Here is a 21,730-nt window from a genome sequence, read left to right on the forward strand (position 1 = left end):
TGCTTCAAGTTAAGGGTTCTGTGTGAACCAAACTGTGTGTATGTATGAGTGAAACTAAGCCACGTTACTAAATCTTATTCACCTGATCGTTTTATTTTCCCTGTGTGTTGTATTTAAATAAACCTTATTCTTTTATTTGTTGAAAATCCATCCCTGGTCTGTGTGGCTTCTTATAGGGAATGGTTGGTGGCAGCTTAGTTAACGGGTGGCAGATCCCAGGCAGACCCTGGAAACTTCTTCCACCTTTAAAGGCCTGGATTCTAACATGCTGTAATATGACTGATTAAATATTAGACAACTGTTATGATCAGTAACGTGGGTGGGCGCAATCTACTTTTGAGGAATAAAGGGTCCCTTCACAGCCTGCCCTACCTGACAGATGACATGTTTTTTTTTTTACATGTATCATTGTCTTAATCACTACAGTATCTATGATGGTGAGGAAAAATGAAAACCAACCCTATCTAGGGTTATACTATATCACGTATCGTCATGTCAGTTCAGACTAATGGTGACCCTTTCCAGGGTTTTCTAGGCACAGACTACTCAGAAATGATTTATTCTTCTGGGGGAACTCTGTGCAGCTTGTCCAAGGCCACACAGGTTGTCCCTACTCACAGGAGAGTTACACTATGAATCAGCCTAAAACAAATCAATGGCTGCAAATCCAACCATTTGAACATCCTGTACTTTACAACAGAAAGTGATATTCTCCCCAAAATGAACAGCATCCCTTGTGAAGGCCTACCTAAGACTAGAGATGTTTCAGCATATCAAGCCAGTGCCTAATCTCTGCCTTCCCCAAGTGTGAAAGTGTCACTGTAAATTTATCTGAAAGGAAAGAGATGGGGAAACAGATAGATGGAAAAGGCTTTTACTTGCTAGAGACAATGTCTACCTTGTGCTACAACATGGCTGCAACTGGGGCTTCTGCACAGACACAGCTGAGCTAGAGAAACCCATCCCCCCCTTCTCCCTACCTTCAAGCAATGACATCTTTAGTGTTAACAGCTCTGTTGCTGTGGCAACCTGGCTGCTTTTCACAAAGCCACATTGACTGAAAGCAACATGTGGGAAACTGGAATCTCTAAAGCCCTGTGAGAAGTGGATTGTGGAAGGAAAATTAGGATTGAAATGTTGAGGTAACTAAAACACAAACGAAACATTAAATATGTAAAAGAGAGGACTCTTAATTCTTATGTGCCACCAATGTGAAAATATCCACCCGAATGAGACAGTGAATAGATTCAGACTGTTATGATATTGGTACTGTACTTGCATTTTCAGGCTCTGCACAGGCTGTAGAGCACAGGCATTTAAATCATCCCACCACTTTCCAAGGCTCCCAAACATCCTTTGTTTCAGAAGCTTATGGAAGTGTGCCCTGATCCACAATAGCATGTGGCTGCTGTCTATAAGTTTAGAGTTTAGACTTGGGGATCATTAAGTAGGTACAGGCACACAGCCAGATTAGCCGAATATCAGATTACTACTGGATAACTCGTTTTTAATATTTTCATTAGAAACTCAAGACTTTTCCCAAAAGAACCGGCAATGACAGCTGGTACGTATTTGAGCTTGGGAGGTGGCATGCAGAACCAAGAGGTTATCAGTGGTAGACCCAGTGCATCTAGTTTACTTTCCAACCCCCTCCTTTTCAGATCTAAATATATCTGAAGTAATGTAATTTGATGTTGTTATGTGCTATTAAATCAGAACCCACTTAGAGTGACCCTAACACGGCTTTCAAGGCAAGTGAAAGGAGTAACTTTACCAGTCCCACTCTCCCCAGTGAGTTTCCATGGCTGATTGGGAAACTGAACCCAGGCCTTTGGAGTCCTGGTCCATAACTCTATCCACTACATCACACTGGGTATCTGCAATCTAATTACAGTAAACAAAACTGAAGAATTGTGTCTTTGTTTGGTAGACAAAGGCTGGGTGGAAACAGATGATACAAGTGGAACAATTGCAACTTGCAAGAAAGGTCCTGTGACAGAAATTATGACTGTCTCAAGGAAAAGTGTGAATCTGATTCCAGCACAATGTTGACCCACTTATGAACAGCATGTTTGAGCATGCAAAGTCTACCTCTTGACATCTAATAAAAAAAATGGCAAGCACTTATACATACATACACACACTCACACCTTAGATTTCCCTGTAAGTAGAGGCACAATGTTCTGACAGCATCCAAATACACTTCCTTACACAAGCACTCCCATTAGAACTGCCCTAGTCTCTATAATATGTTATGCTCCCTCAAGTCAATTTCACCTTATGGTGACACTATTCAGAGTTGATTTACTTCTATCTGTCTGTACGTTTGTCCTGTCTAAAATATTTCTATGCCACTTTTCTCCCCAAAACAACTCTTCTGGAGATGATCTGGGTCCTTGTGAGTTTGCCCAAGGCCATACAGAATGGCTGTTCTCCTACGAAGCACAGTGGGAAATTGAACTCCTTCCCACAGAGTTATCCAGTAAACTTGTCTCATTCCAAACCCCTTCAGAAGAAACTGTGAAAAGAGCATACTACAATGTATTCGTGAAGGCTTTCACGGCCAGGATCTATCTTCAGAGCATGGACAGAGTTCCTACTCCAGTCCTCTGAAGATGCCGGCCATGGAGACTGGCAAAACGTTAGGAAGAACAACCTTCAGAACACAGCCAAAGAGCCCGAAAAACCCACAACAACCAGAATACTACTATATCTCGTACAAAATCTATCTAGTCTACTCACAAGTGAAAAGAACTGGATGACTGAGAAGTAAATGTAGGACGTAAGGACAGGTTACTCACTTGCAACTGTGGGTCTTCAAGTAGTCATACAGTGCCTACATGAAACTCCATCAGAATGTCCTAGAGCCTCCAGCCTAAAACTTTCTTTTCCTCCTGCACCTTCTGCACATGCCTCATCCCTTTCCTTCAGTCCATCCTGTCTACCAAGCCACTATGTGAGGACATGACAAAGCAAGGAAAGTGGACTGTGTGAATGTACAAAACAATCACTCAAAGAACTGTTGGAATATGTAACTGTACAACACAGTGTGTGTGTGTGTGTGTGTGTGTGTGTGTGTGTGTGTGTGTGTGTGTGTGTGTGTGTGTGTGTGTGTGTGTGTGTGTGTGTGTGTGTGTGTGTGTGTGTGTGTGTATTTTCCAGTAAGTGTGAATGGTAGTGAACAGAATAGGGTATCCTGTAGTCCATCTTGACAGCCACCATTAGTCTTGTCCTGCTGGCAATGCACACACAAGATTGTGCAGCAATATTGGGCCATTTCCTAACTTTTGGAATCATGGGTACAGAAGCACAATATCCCACATTCATAAACTGGAAGCATTTTGAAGAACTTAATGTGTGTGTGTGGTTGTAAAGGAAGGATTAGGATGTGATATTTGCATAGTGAAGCACTCTGACCAATCAGAATGTGTTTGGTGTCAGCCAGATAGATATGTAAAGCAAGTGTCAGTTAGCAGCTTCTCAAATAGGGTTGATAAGGCTGACAGGGTTTGATCGGGTGGATAAAGCTAAATATGTGATAGGATAAGTCTGTCAGATAGGTGTTAGATACATCATAGATCATAGTGTTAGGATGCTAAGTGAGATAGAATTTGTATTCGCAAAGGCTTTCACGGCCGGGATCTAATGGTTGTTGTGGGTTTTCGGGCTCTTTGGCCGTGTTCTGAAGGTTGTTCTTCCTAATGTTTCACCAGTCTCTCAGAGACAGAGTGCTGTCCTCTGAAGATGCCGGACACAGAGACTGGTGAAACGTTAGGAAGAACAAACTTCAGAACACAACCAAAGAGCCCGAAAAACCCACAACTATGAGATAGAATTGTTAGAGTAAATCTGTTTGTTAAGTTTAAGAATGGTATACAAACATAACCAACTCAAGTCCAAAATATAGAACAAGTACAAAATGTCAAAGCACTCTGAGTTTATTCTATTATACTGTACATCTGCTTTAAACTGTAAAAGTTCCTTAATGTTTTTAACTAAGACCAAGTGATCATTTTATTTACTTTCAACTGCCGGCACAAACACACACAAGCAAGAATATGTGGTTTTTTTTTATTATTATTATAATGCTTGAAACTGCTGTGTCAAACTCTGTCAGTTACATTTTATATCTTATTTTTACAGCCCAGATCAACAACAACCACAGTTACAGGTGAGAGACCTGTCCTTCTTCTTTATGGCCCACGGTGATTGACACATAAAGGTAATTAACAAGCACACTCTTGATGTTTGGGTGTCACACCATCACTGATGACAAAATCAGTCTTCCAAAAGAAGCATCTTTCTTAGCATGAAGGTCTTGCCTATAATGTTTGGAAAAAGTAATCAGCTGAGACCACACAGCAGCTTTATAAATGTAATGCAAATTTTATGTCTTTTAAAAAGGCAAATGATGTTGCTGTTACCCTTGTACTGTAGTTTGACTTTTAGATCCAACAGGCAGAGGAAGTTTTGCTGTGTCATATGGCAACTGGATTATAACATACCATTTTGCTAGTCTCTGAGATAAGACAGGGAGGCCTGCTGATGTACCAATGTTTTCACAGAATCATAGAAAAGTGAAGTTGGGAGGGGCCTACCAGGCCATCAAGTCCAACTCCCTGCTCAATGCAGGAATAAAATTAAAACCATGCGCATAATGCACAGAAGATACAGGAGGAGGAGGAGAAAGCTTTGGGTTGGAGATTCTGGACAGGATTTCACGCAGACACTGCAAACCATATGTGTGAATCACAGAAGATCATGAAGAAGTTCTGAGCATCCAAGAGAGACTTCACTTTACATGAGTATCTATTATACAGACTTGCTTAAGAATAAGTCTCCTCAAATACCATGTGACTTACATCTAGTGGACATGCATGAAGTGTGCTGCTTATATACCTCCCCATAGTGCTTAAAGCACTCTCTGGACAGTTTACAATTTAATTGTACAGGTTACACATCCCCCCCCATGAGCTGAGTACTCACTTTACTGATGGATGAAAAAGCTGAGTGAACCTCGAGCCACTGGGATCTAATGCTAACTGTGGGCAGAGTTTTGACTGTAATACCATAGTTTAACCACTACCCCATGAGGCTGTGTCATGTATAGGATCCCAATGTAAGATAAACCAAACTGTAAAGTAAATACACAGATTCACAAGAAATAAACAAACCTATATGTTAAGTCTGGATTTAATAACTATAGTGGGGGCCTAAGGCTGAGGGTCAGTGCCACTGCCCACACCGCACCACTCTCCCCTGTCTGCCAAATGATGTTCTCAATCCATTTATATTCTTTGCACAGCTGCTAACAACCACCTGTCCATCCTCAGAACCCTCTACCTATGGAAATCATCCCTACTGTCCTTGCACACAACTAAAATTAATGCCTATATGCTATCCTTTGAAAGTCCAGGGGAGCTCTCACACTGATATACTGTTCATCAGGCACTGTATATAACTTCACACTCTAAGCAATAATTCTGGACAGCATCAGTTCTTATCACCTTGTTTCTATGCCATGTCTGTAAGGGGAACACCTCTGTGTTGGGAGGGAATGTCTCTGAGGATGCATGTGCTGCAGTACATGCTCATATAGACCATCTATCCTTCCCAAAAGTATGGAGGGAAGTGGAGTTATATTGGCAGTCAGCACTAGGGAAAAGCATGGTAGCTACATGGTGTGCACGATGGAAAAAATACACAAACATCCTAGCTATTCTGACTGTGTGTAGGTAACTTGTGGGGGAGATGTGCTTCTTAGCCAAAGGTACTGGCATGAGGGGATCATCATCTTGTTCCCTTAAAGTAACACATCCTATGGACAGCCCATGATAGTCATTATTATTGAGTGTAGAGAAACAGAGAAGATGACACCTTGACATAATTTTTATTCCTTGTATGAATGATAGTGCCTTAAGTTATCTTCAGTTCCCATGGGAAAAGAACATGATCAGAAAGGGAGATCAAAGTATCGAAGAGACTCCAGACTTGCAACCCTGGAAGTAAGAACCACTGTGATACGTAAATCGAGGAATGCCAAATGTTGAGCAGGCTATAGATTGGAGAGAAAACAATTGACCCCTGAAAGATTCAAAGGATTCAGCTATATATCTTATCTCAGAGCCATGTCTCTTGAATTCACACCTGGGCATCTTTGAAATATGGGGACAAAGACTTCAGGAAAACTTAAAGATGGGTCTTTGAGGGGAAAGAGCAGATGAGGTTGGGACAGAACAACAGGGAAGGAGAACAGCAAACAAGGAGGGAAGCACATGTGTTAGTCCTTAACTAAGACAGAGTGACTTAACTATGCCCTCAAAAAGGTTTTAGAAAGGGAACTTGTAAGTAGTTGAACTGCCTGGGGAGTGAGGAGTAGATCTCAGTCCTCATGATAACTTTCTAATTTTCCTAGTGTCCTATTAACATGCTTGATGTTCATTGCCTCTAATCTTTTTCCAAAAAATTACATTTGTTTTCCGGTTTGCATCATTTTATTTATTTTTCCAAAAGCTGGTTTGTTCCTTGATTTCATAACTGTTTCCCATAATCTTGTACCCATTCAACCTCTGGCTTTGTCAGATATTCTTCCCATTTTATTTTTTGCTTTCTTTATTTTATTTTTTTTAATAAAAATTTTGAAAGACCTTCTGGTCTAGAGGCTGTATTTAAGAGAACCTCAGGTTAACTAAGTCCCATGGCTTTGCCAGGATTTGACCACTGACTACCTGGTATGCTTGTGAGGCATGTTAAGAAGGTTTATTTTTTTGCATTTTGATTTCTTGAGGGATAGTGGCAGTGTCTACCAAAATAAGCAGTAACCTCTTCTTTGGAGTTTCTGTGGGCAAACGCTTTTCAAGGGTTCTCCCACCTTGGAGGAATAAATACTGATCCCTGGGAAAAGGCTTAGAGAGGTGTCCTGTGACATTGCGACAAGGTCCTTTCTCCATTCTTTAGCAAACAGTTACAAATTTAGAACTTATGATAATATCCAAGACAGGTCTTGACAACTGAACATAAGAGCAACAGAAGTAACAGGAGCATTCCCAGTTTCACCAAGAATAGCCCTCTATTTCTTCTTTCATACTGTATTTTAAAACTACTCACTGTAACAACCATCTTTAGTCCTAGAGTGAAAAAGAGTTTACTTACCTGTAACTCTGGTTCTTCAAGTGGTCATCTGTGAATTCACACTAATGGGTTAATCTACGCCTGCACAGAGCATCTTCGGAATTTTACAGAGTTAGAGCACATGGTGCCGGGACCTCCCATACACTGGCTATAACCTTGCCTCCGTTCCTCAGAACTATCGGCTGCTGCACAGCATGCAATAGCACATGTGACAGACAGTGGGGAGGAAGGTCAGACAGTGTGACTCCACATATGACCACTTGAAGAACCAGAGTTACAGCTAAGCAACCTCTTTTTCTTCTTCATGGTCTCTGTGAATACACACTAATGAGTGACTAGCAAGCTCACTTACCCAGAGGAGGGACGTCATGAGAGCACAGAAGACAGGACAGCTGACCCACTGCTGTCTCAGACCTGGACCGGATGTCAAGGTGTTAGTGGCACATGAAGGTGGATGGCGTGGCCCACATGGCGGCTCTACATATGTCCACCATGTGCACCCCTCAAAGAAAAGCAGTCGAAGAGGCTACAGCCCTTGTTGAGTGTGCTTTAACTGTGCCTGGGAGAGGTGTCTGAGCCAGCTGGTAGACAAGGCATATAGTCGCTACAATCCACCTGGAGATGGTCTGAGAGGTGGACAGCGCCCCTCTAGAGGGGCCATGGAAGTCTACAAAGAGCCTTTTTGAAGTGTGGAAGGTGGTGGTTCGATGAACATAACAAGAGAGAGCCCACTTAACGTCTAAGGAGTGCAACTCTCTCTCCAGTGGTGAGATAGGTGCTATGAAAAAGGTGGGCAGCATAACTGGCTGACTTAAATGAAAATAAAATGACACCTTAGGTAGGAAGGCGAGGTCTGGGTATAGGGTCACCTTGTCAGGTTGAAACTGGAGGAATGGAGAGTCCATCCTTAATGCAGTAATCTCCCCTGCCCTTCAAGCCAAAGTAAGTGTGAGAAGAAAAGGGGCCTTCAAGGTCAAAAGATGGTCTGATGCTGAAGCTAAGGGTTCAAAAGGAGGCTTCAGAAGCCTATTAAGGACCAGCTGGAGTGACCACTGCGGCATGAGAGGCCTGTAGGCCGGGTGCATGTTCTTGAGCCCTCCCCAAAATAGTTTCAAGGTTGGGTGCTGAAAGAGTGCAGCTGCCTGAGAGGAAGGCGGCTGGTGGGCCACTATAGCCACCATATATACTTTTAGAGTCAATTGGGAGAGACCCCGCCAAAATAAGTGAAGCAGAAACTGCGCAACTATGTCGAGGGATGTTGGGCTGACTGGTAAGTGACAGGATATTGTAAACTTATAGAAAGCTTTCCACTTATAGGCATATGTCAGGGAAGTCGGAGTGCTTTCGTACTAGCCTGAGAACCTCTGGTATAGATGGGGAAGCCTCCATGAAGAGACTGCAGGTCTGGATGGAAGTCCTTGCCCTGGTCTCAGGTCAGCAGGTGGGGAAAGAGTGCCAACCTGATGGAATCCTATGCCCTGTCTTGGAGCGCTGAGAACCACAGTTGGCAGGGCCACCAGGGAGGGGGCTATGAGGATGGCATTCACATTGTCTTGCCGGATTTTCACGATGGTTCTCGGTAAAAGCGGAATAGGAGGAAACAGGTGGAGGAGGTGTTCTAGGTCACCATAAAGGCATCCATCAGTGAGCAGTGGCCTATTCCCGCCCTGGAGCAGTAGGTTTTGCATTTTCTGATGTCCTGGGCCACAAAGACGTCCAGCTGTGGAGTGCCCCAAGAATGGCAAAGCTGTTGGAAGATGGTGGCTCCAAACGCTTAGCCGTGTGGGTCCTCTTCCGAGAAACCTCCACTTGTATAGATTCCGGTGGTGACATTGAAGGTTGCCGCATAACCGAACCTGGAGAGGATCGCAGGCTACCCTGTGCCAATTGTGTTACCTCCACGGAGGTGTTACCACAGTCAGGATAGTCACTGAGACACGGAGATGGCAGGGCCTCTTGCACCGGATTCTTTTCATCCCCCGAAGATAAGCTAAGGCATACCAAGTGTCACTGGGATATCTCCGTCATTGGTGCCGATGCATCTGCTGCCTGCACTGGTTTCGGAGTCTTCTTCTTTTTCTTCGAGATCGACCCTAAGGACAGCTTAGGTATTGATGCCACACCTGTCAACCTCGAGCCTGAGGAGGAAGATTTGGGCTTGGCCGCCATCTTAGAACCTTTCTGGGCGATAGAGGCAGGTGGAGATCCCATGACCAATGGCTGTTGCTGAGCCCGCAGGGGATCAATGGGGCACCTTGAGACGGAGGTACTTCTAAAGAAAGGAGCACAGGCATTGAATCCTCAATTTCAAGGCTGGCTTGGTAAGGTTTTTACTAAAAGTACACAAAGCTGGTTGGTGCTCTTCTCTGAGACAAAATAAGCACCAAGAATGCCTGTCGGAGAGGGGAATCTTGTTTGAGCAGACCTTAAACCTCTTGAAGAGGCCTGGCAAGGCCATAAACTCTGCCACCAGTAATAGTACTAACACTCCGTAACAAAGCCAGGGAGGTAAAACGTAGCTAAGGTAGGTAAAAGGTTTTGCAAATGCAGAGAAGTTCCTAACAAAACTGCTGCAGCGTCAGCAAGAAAGGAACTGAGGCACTTGCTGCTGGTTTTATAGCCAGTGTGTGGGAGGTCCCAGCACCATGTGCTCGAGCTCTGGAAAGTTCCGAGGCTGCTCTGCACAGGTGCAGATTAACCCATTAGTGTGCATTCACAGAGACCACGAAGAAGAACTAATTAATCATGATGACTCCAGTGTCAAGTCCCAATTTCTTTTTCTCTCCCTTTTTCCAAACACATATCAGAAGAAATCATATTGCTGGGGGAAAGCCTAAAGTTATCCACCAGATTTTATGTTGATGACTGTAAATATGTTTCAGCTATCCTGTATGGACAACTAATATATATAACCCTCCATATATAGAGAGGGTTAGTCAGACAATGAACAATAGTGTCCATCTTTAATTAGATACTCTTGCCTGGCTTCCGTTCTATCTAGAATAGTTGACTAGTTATATTACAGCACGGGTTTCAACTTCAAACACGCAGAGGTGGAATCTCAGAGCGAGCAAACATCTTGAAGTGACTGAGATAGGAGGTATGTGTGATTAAAATCACTTTAGGAGTCCATATCCTTTTTAAAAAGGGCTGTTAATTCTGTATAATTGCAGGTGCACTTGTAATTATTAAAACAAGCTCTGCAAATACTTTAGAGGAGAGCTGGGTATTTGGCTAGCTGACTCACTGCTATTCCTCTATGTTTTAAATATAATGCATACTTTCCAATTGGTTTGTGCACATTCTGCTACAACATTTTGTGAAAAACAAATGTAACAGATATGTATCTGCCAGTTCTCAGTATCTCTCCCCAAGAATAATTTGTTTAACATCTCTGCATGAGCTGCCACATTGTGAAGAGTCACATTATAGGACATGCAGCCCTGATCTGCATGCTGAACTATAGTTCTTTCACCCTGCATTTACAATGTATTCAAATGCAAGAGAGTTATAGCGTAGTCTCATTGTGAAAGCTTTGAATCATTTTACATACTTAGGAAGCCTACAACCATACAGATAATTTGTTCCAACAGAGAAAAACAGCATTCCAGGTTTCCACTGATTACAAAAAAAGAAAGAAATGAAGAATAAGGGTTCTTTTTTGCATTTTCCAACACAGTAAAGAGATCACTTACCCTACTGCATCTGGATACATCTGTCCCAGTCTCATAATACTGGAGGATGCATCACAGGCTGCCACTTCACTGGCAAACCAAATTGCTTTGATTCAGTTTTGCTGCAATTTGATTCACAGCCCGTATTACAGCCGAATTCATAGTCAATAATCACAGAGGGACTCTGGACTTGGGAATTCAATGTTCACACTGGATGTGATTCAATTTACATTTCAGCCCACAAACCCCCCCCCCTTCTTTCATTCCTTCCTCTGGTCCTGCTTCTGCCAATCCTTTTGTGGTTTGCTATCAAGCCACTTGGCTTTGAAAGAGTTGTATGGTGTTCCAGAAACGGTGGCAGTATTCCAAAGTTCTTCTTAATGTTTACAGAAATACCACATACCACAGGAATGTATTTTCTTTTTTCTGAGTTGTTTTTGTTTGGTTTGTATTTTCTTTTTTCTTTTATTTTTCTCATCCATAGGTGATCTAGTGCTAGTATAAACTAGTTTATCAATGCTAGTGACAAGGTGATAATGTAATCTAGTGCTAAATTCATACCTGTAAAAAAATTCATATATTTTTCTGATCACAGAAAAAGCCTGTTCTAATTGTTTCAGTCTGAAAAAGAATAAAAGTCCCAAGTGGCAGAGGAAAAAAAAGCTGCATTAGGACTAAAAAGGGCTAGACTGATTCGAACTGACCTTTGCATCACGTGATCAGAAAAAAATAGTTCAAATCAACCCATACTATAACTGCAGCAAATCTTGAAGCATTTGATTGTGTAGTCACAGTCACAGTCTGCTGTGGCTGAAGAACCAGCAAGCATGGCTAATATGGTCTGAAAGAAGTATTATAGCCCTCTCATAATAAACATCATGGGGGAAATTACTATTCTATATCAAAGATGGATAAACTCAAGAGGTCAAGGAGCTTTTTCCACAGTCCACCAAGGCCTATTCTTGCCTAACCTCTCAGGGCACAACTGGCCATGTAGGCTTTTTTTCAAAACAGAAAATGAATGTACAGTCAATTCTGCTTTGAAAAAAAAAAGTTCTCATATCTTGAATGAACAAGTTTGTCTCTACCATTGCCTGAAAGATTGGCCACTTCAGGCTAAAAATGGGGGTAGTGGTGGCACTTAGGGGTCATATGTGACCTGAAGGCCACACTTAGTCCACCCCTTACTATATCTGTAGTAAGTGCTCGGCAGTCTTAATGTCTAAAAATTTCATATTCTATATATCCTTGTGCTATTACGTATGTAGAATTGATCGTCAGCATCTTATTTTCCAGATGACTCGATGCTTTGGCAATACATGTGTATAAGACAACAGCTGCACTCGCACACCATGATAACCCATAGATTGTGTTACCCATGGTTTGCTCTATATGCCACAAAGATAACCAAACAAACCACTGTTCACCTCCCCCATTTCTGGCTTGTTTCTAGCTTGCAGCTTTTATTAGTTTCTGTTTCAGGATAGGCAGCTGGGGAAATAAATCAAAGAGAAGTCCTGAGTCTGCAGCAGTAGCCCAAGCTCCAGTTACCATGTGAAATGGGATGAGGAAACTACCATATTCATCCCCCCATTACTGTCACTGTCCCCCCTTCCTTCTGCCCTCTGACAGAGTACACCCTAAAATGTGGTTTTTGCTTATGTTTTGTTCACATTACATTTCTTACAAAGAGTTACTTACATGCTCCATTTGGGTTCTTTTTTATATTACTCAGTATAATCATAACAATTACAATAAAGAATGTGTCTTCCAGCAAATGAGGAATATTCTATTAGTTAATTATGTAGCATTCCAAAAACTGATCACCATCATACAATTATCAATTATGAAATATCCAATGGCTTATCCATGCCAGAGAGAAAATATGATTCATATGCATTTCTGTTACTCTTACTTGTTTGCAATATGGGTGCTATCTCCAATCAGTGCAGAAGCTATGTGCAAAATCAACATGCAACAGATAGTTACATATACACAAACACCCTAGTTTAAAGATGGTGACAGACAGCCACTACAGAGCTTCAAGTTCAAACCCCACGTCCTATAAACTTCAAGTATTTTTTAAAATCTCATTAGTAAAGAGCTGTCTCAATCAGGCACCATTTTTAAGGGTACAGATGCAAACAAGCGGATGAAAGACAGCCCCCTTGCCATCCATCCCCTCACTATATGTGCACTCCTGAAGTTGGTAACTGATCAAGTCAGTTGCCGCAAATTAAACTTGGTAAATTGTTTAAAATAAAGTGGCATTCGACTGCATCTTTAATTAGCCTGCCACTACCACGATATTTTTCTCTGTCACTGAACCAGCTAGGAGAAAAGGAGGGGGGAGCCACCATTGCCCCTATAGGCAGTAGGTTAAAGCAAAATGAGATCTGGAGAAAGAGTGGACCTTAGAAATCATTAACCTGGTAATGCCTCTGAATCAGTGAGTTTCTGTAATAGTAAATAGAGAAGTGATGTTCCATGTGCATGTTAGGACCAAACTACAAGTGAAGCCAGAACTCACTTCTCCTCACATGGAAATGGAGCTCCGCATTGAGAAGTCTGATTTTAACCCACAAGAAGTATACAAGGAGACTTGGTCAACTTTGCAGGAAAGACATGGGGGGGGGGGCTCTTCGGCCTCCTCCACCTGAAGCCTTACACTGGTCACCTCTCTCAGCCAAGAGAATAAAAGGAGGGAAGGTTCTGGCCACCTGGTTGTCAGAAGAGCACATGCAACAGTTTGCCCCTGCAGAAGGTGAGGTACACAGGATCCTTGCAGGAACCTATGCAGAGTGGGCACATCGCGGTAACCCCAAAGCACAATGAACTCCACAGCAGCGGACTCTCTGAAGTAGATGTTGGCAGCCACCATCCTTGTACAGTGGGGTCTTGACTTGAGAACTTAATCCGTATTGGAAGGCGGTTCTCAAGTCAAAAAGTTCTCAGGTCAAATCTGCATTTCCCATAGGAATGCATTGAAAACCATTTGATCCGTATCTGCTCTTTTCCGTCCATAGAAACTAATGGGAAGCTGCTATTCTGCCTTCGACCACTAGAGGGGGATATTTTGTTTCTTTTTTTCTTAGGTCAAGAAAGGTTCAGGGAAGGCAGGGAAAATACAGTCCAGGCAGTACAGTACCAGGCAGTCTGAAGTCTGTCTCCCAATCCACTCTCTAAACGCTGGGAGGAGTGAGGAAGCAGACAGGCACCCTTTTCACTGGCCAACAGTTAACTGAAAGTTCAAATTTTGCACTTTCCCTGCCTCCCACATGGTTTTTTTTCAGTTCTTAACTCAAATCTAAGTACTTAAGTCAATATTTTCCTATGAGAGCGGTTCTTAAGTCAAAATGTTCTTAACTCGAGCCGTTCTTAAGTCAAGACCCCACTGTATTGCTGCCTTGCATGGACACAGCAAGCGCAGCAATTAAAGCCAGACTGCCCAACAGAGTAGCATTACTGCTCGTTCCCAGACAGGGTGGACATCACTTTTCCCCTTTGGGCTTTAGGAGACACCTTGCCCAGATCGTGAGGGTCAGTCAGGAAAAAATGGCAGAAGGTTTGGCAGTATATTAGCACTAATTATCTCACTCTATTGAAAGGAGTGTGTTCTGACTGCCACTTGCTTGCTGGAAGGGAGCATATTTTCAGCTGAGGAGGAAGAACAGGGATTTTTCAAAGCAGTGTGGGAAAAGATTTCACACTGTTTGTGTGACACATTTAATAGCAGAATCCACCAAATGCCCTGATCAAGTTATATTAAAAGTGAATAATGACACTAAAAAGAAAAATAAATTAAAACTGAATAATTAGTGAGCCCAAATGGGGTTCTGAGAGAACCAGCTTCAAGAGCTAACCAACCCAATTATTCTAACTGGTCAATCCATATAAAAATCCTGCATTTCTTGCACTTTAGCTATCTTTTGGAAAAACAAACTTTTTAAATCTTAAAAGTTAAATTAACTGTTTGTTGGCTATATATTTATCCTTACTCTTCTCCAGTGGGCTCAAGGTGCCACATGTGGCTCTCCCTCACCTTCTTTCATATTCACAACAACCCTGCATGGTAATCAAGGTAGTTGCTATGTATCATCATGTTGTCTCTGGCATATCATAACCCAATGAACGAGCGGCCTCCAAAATGACCTGCCATTAACAGCTCTGCTCACTTCTTACAAGTTCAAGCTCATGACTTCCATTACGGCATCAATCCTCCATATCTGATCTTTCTCTTTTCCTGTTGTTTTATTCCTAGCATTATTGTCTTTTCGACTCAGATTTGCCTTTTTTATGAAGAATGAGATCCTCAGTTTCATCACTGTCTGGTTGGCAGGAATGTGTACCTATGCCTCTTAAATCCCAGTCCAACTTTCTAACATTGCCCCATCCTAGCTCTTGCTAGTGACTAGGGAAACAGTAAAGCAGTTGGGGTGTTTACATCTGCCTTCCAAACCATCCGACTGATAGTGAAAAGAAATACAAAAGCATCATACAGGCATGTGTAAAGCAAACACAGCTTTAGGGGCTTGTTCCTTAGCCTGGGAAAATTGGGGAATATTAAAGAGTTGTGCAGTTCTGCTTCCAAACCACAACCCTGATCAAATTACCACATCTCACTCAGTTGCTTTTAGTATTAAAAAATGTAGAAGAGCAACTATATATCTCTCTATCAATCTTATCCATCTTGGACTTCACATTCTTAATAAAGGATAGGTGACTCTAGTTAAGTTTAGATCTAATAGATGGAGGCACGTGTATAAAAACTCATGAACAGGGAACATACATGGGGAAGACACAACAAATATAACACTGTATAATATATTTTCAGGTATGCTCATAACTGTAGAAAGATACCTGGATCTTCCTCAGACTTTGCTAAATCATAAAACTGGGTAAACTTGTTTCAGGTGGTTTCCAGATTAGAAGACAATATAAAAAGGGAGGAGCAGCATGGCTCATTTTACAAAGACCTCTTACAGTTGTGCAGTACTCTCCACCCCACTCCTACAAATCCTGCATTTCCACTTTGCAAATCTGATGAGTTAGCATCCATTTACTTGAGCTCTCTTGTGTAATTCTTCTTTAAAAGGCAGCCCACAACACAGATGTATTAAAAAATTTAACAAGAGGAGCCACTTAGTTAACCAGCTAACTTGAACTCTTGAACAGGATACCTTACAAATAACCACACAAGCTCGTACTTATTTACTCACCCACAAACATATATGGAACCCCATGAAAGGGCCTCTACAATATAATAAGAACGTAATAAAATGTAGTCAAATAACCATATACACATTGCAATCATGAGAGACTGAAATGTGAAATGTACTCTTTGGTACATACAATATAAGAGACATCTAAGTATGTGCTCACAACATGAGCATTCACATTTCCTTAAAAGTCTTCAAAAAGATCTGCTTACTCCATTCGCCTCCAAAACCAACAGTCAACACAGAAGCAGGCAGCAACAGTATTTTTTTTAATTGGGTGAACTATGAGACCAAATGTAGTGCAGTGGGCAGAGTGCTGAACTAGGACTCGGAGGACAGGAGTCCAAACCGCTTCTCACCCATGAAAATTCACTGGATGTGTGTGCTTATGGCACTGGCAAAGCTACTCTTTTAATACCTCCCATGCCTTAAACAAAAAAGGAAACAGCCAGTGTGGTCCTTAAGAGTAGGTCATACCTTTTATTGGACCACTAGAAATAAAAGAATTGGAAAGCTTTCATGGATGAAATCCACTTTCTCAGGCTCAAAGCATACCCCCTTTATGGATGGTGCAAAAAAAAAAAAAAAGTCCAGAAATTGAATAGTTCTTCTTGTGAGTTGGGACCTCTACTGTCTCTGTAGTAAGGTCTGGAATGTTCACACCCTGGTTCTTGAGACATAAAGGCTGTGAATTATCTTGTGACTGCCTCCTCACCCACCCCGCCACATTGCTTGCTTGAAACAAAGTTTCCTTTAGCCGTGGGGGTGGGGAAAGACAACATAAAGACACAGCACAAGAGCCACAATTTGGTTCTAACATATCATCTAACATATGCTAACATACCACTCCTGGGCAAAGTGATTGAGAGGATGGTGGCCGTCATACCTGGAGGAGCTGGATCGCCTTGACCCATTCCAGTCTGGATTCAGGCCACAACAGGGTACCGAGACAACATTGGTCGCGCTGCAGGATGACGTTTTAAGGGAAGCTGACAGGGGCAGATGCACTCTGTTGGTACTCCTAGATCTCTCAGCGGCTTTTGATACTATTGACCACTGTATCCTCCTGGACAGACTCTCTGAGGTTGGGATTGGGGGCTTAGCACTGAGCCGGCTTTGATCCTTCCTTGAGGACCGTGTCCAGAGTGCTCAGCTAGGGGAGGAGGAGTCAGCACCTTGGACTCTTCGGTGTGGGGTTCCTCAAGAATCGGCACTATCCCCAATGCTGTTTAATATCTATGTTAAACTGTTGGGGGAGGTCATCAGGAGTTTTTGAGTAAGGTGTCATCAGTATGCTGATGATACGCAACTCTATCTCTCCATTGCCACCTCTGCAGTGGATGCCATTCAGACGTTACAACGTTGCCTGGTTGCAGTATTGGAATGGACCAGGCCTAACAGGCTCAAACTGAACCCGGACAAAACAGAGATTTTCCTCCTGTGGGGAAACTCTGATAAGTTAGAGGGGATAATCCCTAGGCTGGATAGTACTCCCCTCCAGTTTAGAGACCAAGTGCCTAATTTGGGAGTTCTTCTGGACCTGGCTCTCTCTTGGGAGTCCCAGATTGCAGCCGTGTCCAGATCAGCCTTCAACCGGCTTAGGCTAATTGCCCAACTTCACCTCTACCTAGACGAGGACTCCCTCAGGACTTTGTTGCAGGCCCTGGTCATCTCCTGGATCAACTACTGCAATGCCCTCTACATGGGGCTTCCTTTGAACCTGATCCGGAGACTTCAATGGGTCCAGAATGTGGCAGCCAGACTGGTGGTCAGTGCAAATAAATTCAACCACATCACTCCAGTTCTGGCTCACCTCCACTGGCTGCCCGTGGCATCCTGGATCAGGTTCAAGATTTTGACACTCACATACAAAGCCCTCCATGGTTTGGGTCCATGTTACTTGTTGGAGCATCTCTCCTTAATGTAATCTGCCCGACCCACAAGGTCACCCCAACCGAGGCTCCTCTGGGTGGCCACCCCAAGGGAGGCTCATAAATCCTCTGCAAGGGGTAGGGCATTCTTTGTGGCGGCTTCAACCTTATGGAACCAGATTCCAGAGGAGTTCCACCTAGTCCCCTCCCTGTAGACTTTTAAAAAGCCATTAAAGACTGCTTTTCAGGGAGGTTTTCCACACCAACCCCGGCTGACCACCTTCCTCCCCCCCATATTAGATGATGATGATGATGATGATGATGATGATGACTATTATTATTTATTGTATTTATACCCCGCCTATCTAGTCATTTCAACCACTCTAGGCGGCTTACAACATAAAACATAACAAGTTCAAGAAAAATTTATAACAATTAATTAATTAAATGATTTTGCAATGGGAAAAATACAAAATAAATCAAATAAAGAGAAAAAAAAGGAAAAAGGACAGGAATTAACTGGAAGGGAAGGCCTGCCTATACATCCACGTTTTTAGTTGGTTCTTAAAAGTACTCAGCAAGGGTGCAGCGCGAATCTCCGGAAGTAGGTTATTCCAGAGGCGAGGAGCCACCGCCAAGAAGGCCCGGTTTCTAGTTCTTTCCTTCTGGGTCTCCCTCGGCGTCAGGCTCCTCAGCCTCACCTCCTGGCTTGTGCGGGTGACACAGGTAGAGCTAGTTGGGAGTAAGCGTTCCGCCAAGTATCGAGGTCCTAAACTGTTTAGGGCTTTATATGTAAGCATTAACACTTTGAAGTCAATGCGGAAACGGATGGGCAGCCAGTGCAGCATAGCCAGAGTAGGAGAGATATGTTGATATTTTCTCATTCCAGTAAGGAGTCTGGCCACCACATTCTGCACCACTTGAAGTTTCCGCATCAGCTTCAAAGGAAGCCCCACATAGAGCGTGTTATAGTAGTCTAATCTAGAAATTATGAGCACATGTACTAAGGTAGTGAGCACCCCCGTGTCCAGGTAAGGTCGCAGCCGGGCAATCCGCCAAAGGTGGAAAAAGGCGGTGCGGACTACCAACAGCACTTGCATTTCCATGATGAGCATCGGGTCCAGGTGTACCCCCAGGCTGCGGACCCCACTCTTCGCGGTCAGGGCCACCCCCCCAAACATGAGGGAGTTTCCCAAGCCACCATCCACAGGGTCACCCACCCTCAGAACTTCCGTCTTGTCCGGGTTCAGCTTCAGCCGTTCTCCTGCATCCATTTCTGTACGGCCCCCAGGCAGCGCTGGAGGGACAGGACGGCATCACCTGCAGTTGGTGAAAAGGAAATGTAGAGCTGGGTGTCATCAGCATATTGATGACACGATGCTCCACACCCCCTGATGACCCCACCCAGCGGCCTCATATAGATGTTAAACAGCATTGGGGAAATGATCGACCCCTGTGGAACCCCACAATTGAGACTCCACAGGGCCGAAATACTCTCCCCACGCTGCACTCTCTGGGGACGGTCCTCCAAGAAGGAACGGAACCAGGCCAGAGCCAAGCCACCGATACCCAACTCAGACAGCCTCCCCAGGAGGATACCGTGGTCGACGGTATCGAAGGCTGCCGAGATGTCGAGGAGGACCAACAAAGATATTTTACAACTGTCGGCCTCCCTCATCAAGTCATCGTACAGGGCGACCAATGCCGTCTCTGTACCATGGCATGGCCTGAAGCCTGACTGAAAAGGATCCAGGGCATCTGTTTCATCCAGATGTGCCTGAAGCTGGTCAGCCACCACCCTCTCGACCACTTTGCTCATGAAAGAAATATTGGCAACGGGCCTATAATTGCCAATTTCGTCCGCTGCCAAATTAGGTTTCTTTCTTATGGGCCTAATGAGTGTCTCATTGAGGGCAGAGGGAAACCTGCCCTCAAGGAAAGACCCATTTATTATTGCAGCGGCCCATTCTGTTGTTATCGGCCTGGCTGCTTTGATTAGCCAGGCCGGGCAAGGGTCCAAGGAGGAGGAGGTGGCTCGACAGCTGTCAAGCACTCTGGCCACAGAATCAGGCGTGACAGGCTGAACGGAGTCAAAGGTTACCAGGCAAGATGGAGCGCTGGATATCTCTGCTCGACTCACTGTGTTCAAAAAAGGAGAGAGGTCCCATCGGATGGCCTCCACTTTAGATTTTAAAAAGGCTGCAAACTAGTCAGGTGAAAAACTAGGGGGAGGCCTATCATCCAGACCAGTTCCGGATAGGTCGCGCACTATACGGAATAACTCCGCCTGCTGGTTGGACGCTTCGCTTATCTGGTTAGCGAAGTAAGTTCGACAAGCAGCCTTTACCTTAGCCAGGTAAAGTTAAAGTTAGTGATTAGTTGGCACCATCTGGTTTTCTTTTCTTTTTTAAGGGTTTTTGTTACCAATTTTAATATTTCTATTTTCATTTGTGTTTTCTATTTTATAAGGTTGTAACCTGTCCTGAGTAGTGCTACAACACTAATGGGAGCAGGATACAAATTGAATGAATGAATGAATGAATAAAATAGCCAAGTGTGCAAGATCAAAAGGTTAATTTAATTTAAATCAAATTTAATTTGATTTAATTTAAATCAAATACTGGTGAGCGTAAGTTCATACTTTGCTTATCTCTGGTTCATATGAAGAATTCATATGGCTGGTGTCATGAGAGCACATTGTTTCATTTTAGTAGTCCAAGAAAAGGTATCAGCTACTCTAGCATTTGTATAACTTTCAGGACCACAGCAACAATTACTTACTTACTTACTTATTTTTATTTATTATTATCCCACTCCCATTAGTGTTGAAGCACTACTTTGGATGGGTTACAACAGATGTAATAGAAAACAAAAATAAAAATAGAAACATTAAATGCAGCAACAATAACCCTAAAAAAAAAACCAGATGGCTCCAACTCATCATATAAACCCAGAATTGATGAAAGGGGGGAAGAAGGGGGGAAGGTGGTCTATATATTTTCTATCCAATAAAACCCTTTTTGATTGTTGTGGGTTTTTCAGGCTGTTTGACCATGCACTGGAGGTTTTTCTTCCTAACGTTTTGCCAGTCTCTGTGGCTGGCCTCTTCAGAGACTGGCGAAACGTTAGGAAGAACAACCTTCAGAACACAGCCAAACAGCCTGAAAAACCCACAACAACCATTGGATCCCAGCAGTGAAAGCCTTTGAGAACACATAAAACCCTTTTTGTTTGACCCTGACAGTGTCGACTTCATGGATCATGAAATGGAGGAGGGATGATCCGCTGACCCCACTGTCATACAAAATAGCATTCATCATACCAACCTCTTCCATACCTTGTCTACTTCTATGTAGTCATTCACAATTTAAACTGAATCCTACTGTGTTCATGCCCATACCAGAGCTATGGATGGTTTCTAATATGTTTGAATTGTTGTCTTTATCTCTTTCTATTATTCATTGGCAGGATAGGCTGTGTTGATCAGTATCAAAACAGCCAGAACAAAAGTTCTTGATTTACAGTATGCTGAAATTATCTTAAATATTGAAATAACAACTGTGGGTCCTGATGATGGCAATTTTAATTGTATTTTAATTGTATTTTAATTGTATTTTAATCATTTTATTGTATTGAATTTTAATTATTGTAAGCCGCCCAGAGACCTCTGGGTAGAGTGGGCGGCATATAAATTAAATAAATAAATAATAAATAAATAAAATCTTCCTGAAAGGGAGAACCTTTTGGGTCCTCACAGTCAAAGGAAACTTCAGATACTATGGGACATTGCCATTATGTTTCTTAGCAAGACACTGCTTCAAATAGTAAACATTAT

At 43.0% G+C, this 21,730-nt stretch overlaps 1 protein-coding gene and 1 long non-coding RNA gene across 4 annotated transcripts in view; both read right to left on the bottom strand.

The window, feature by feature from the left end:
- MAPKAPK3 (MAPK activated protein kinase 3) overlaps positions 1 to 21,730 on the bottom strand; it is an 89,361-nt gene that overhangs the window by 57,888 nt on the left and 9,743 nt on the right. The gene's annotated exons all lie outside the window — the stretch shown is intronic.
- Positions 3,918 to 20,813, bottom strand: LOC140704417 (uncharacterized). Its single transcript, XR_012083598.2, has 2 exons — positions 10,827 to 20,813; positions 3,918 to 4,322 (listed from the first exon to the last, which is right to left on the bottom strand). It is a non-coding gene; the product is annotated as an uncharacterized LOC140704417 (long non-coding RNA).

The sequence above is a fragment of the Pogona vitticeps genome, chromosome 2 (genome assembly GCF_051106095.1).
Source record: "Pogona vitticeps strain Pit_001003342236 chromosome 2, PviZW2.1, whole genome shotgun sequence".
Classification (NCBI taxonomy): domain Eukaryota; kingdom Metazoa; phylum Chordata; class Lepidosauria; order Squamata; family Agamidae; genus Pogona; species Pogona vitticeps.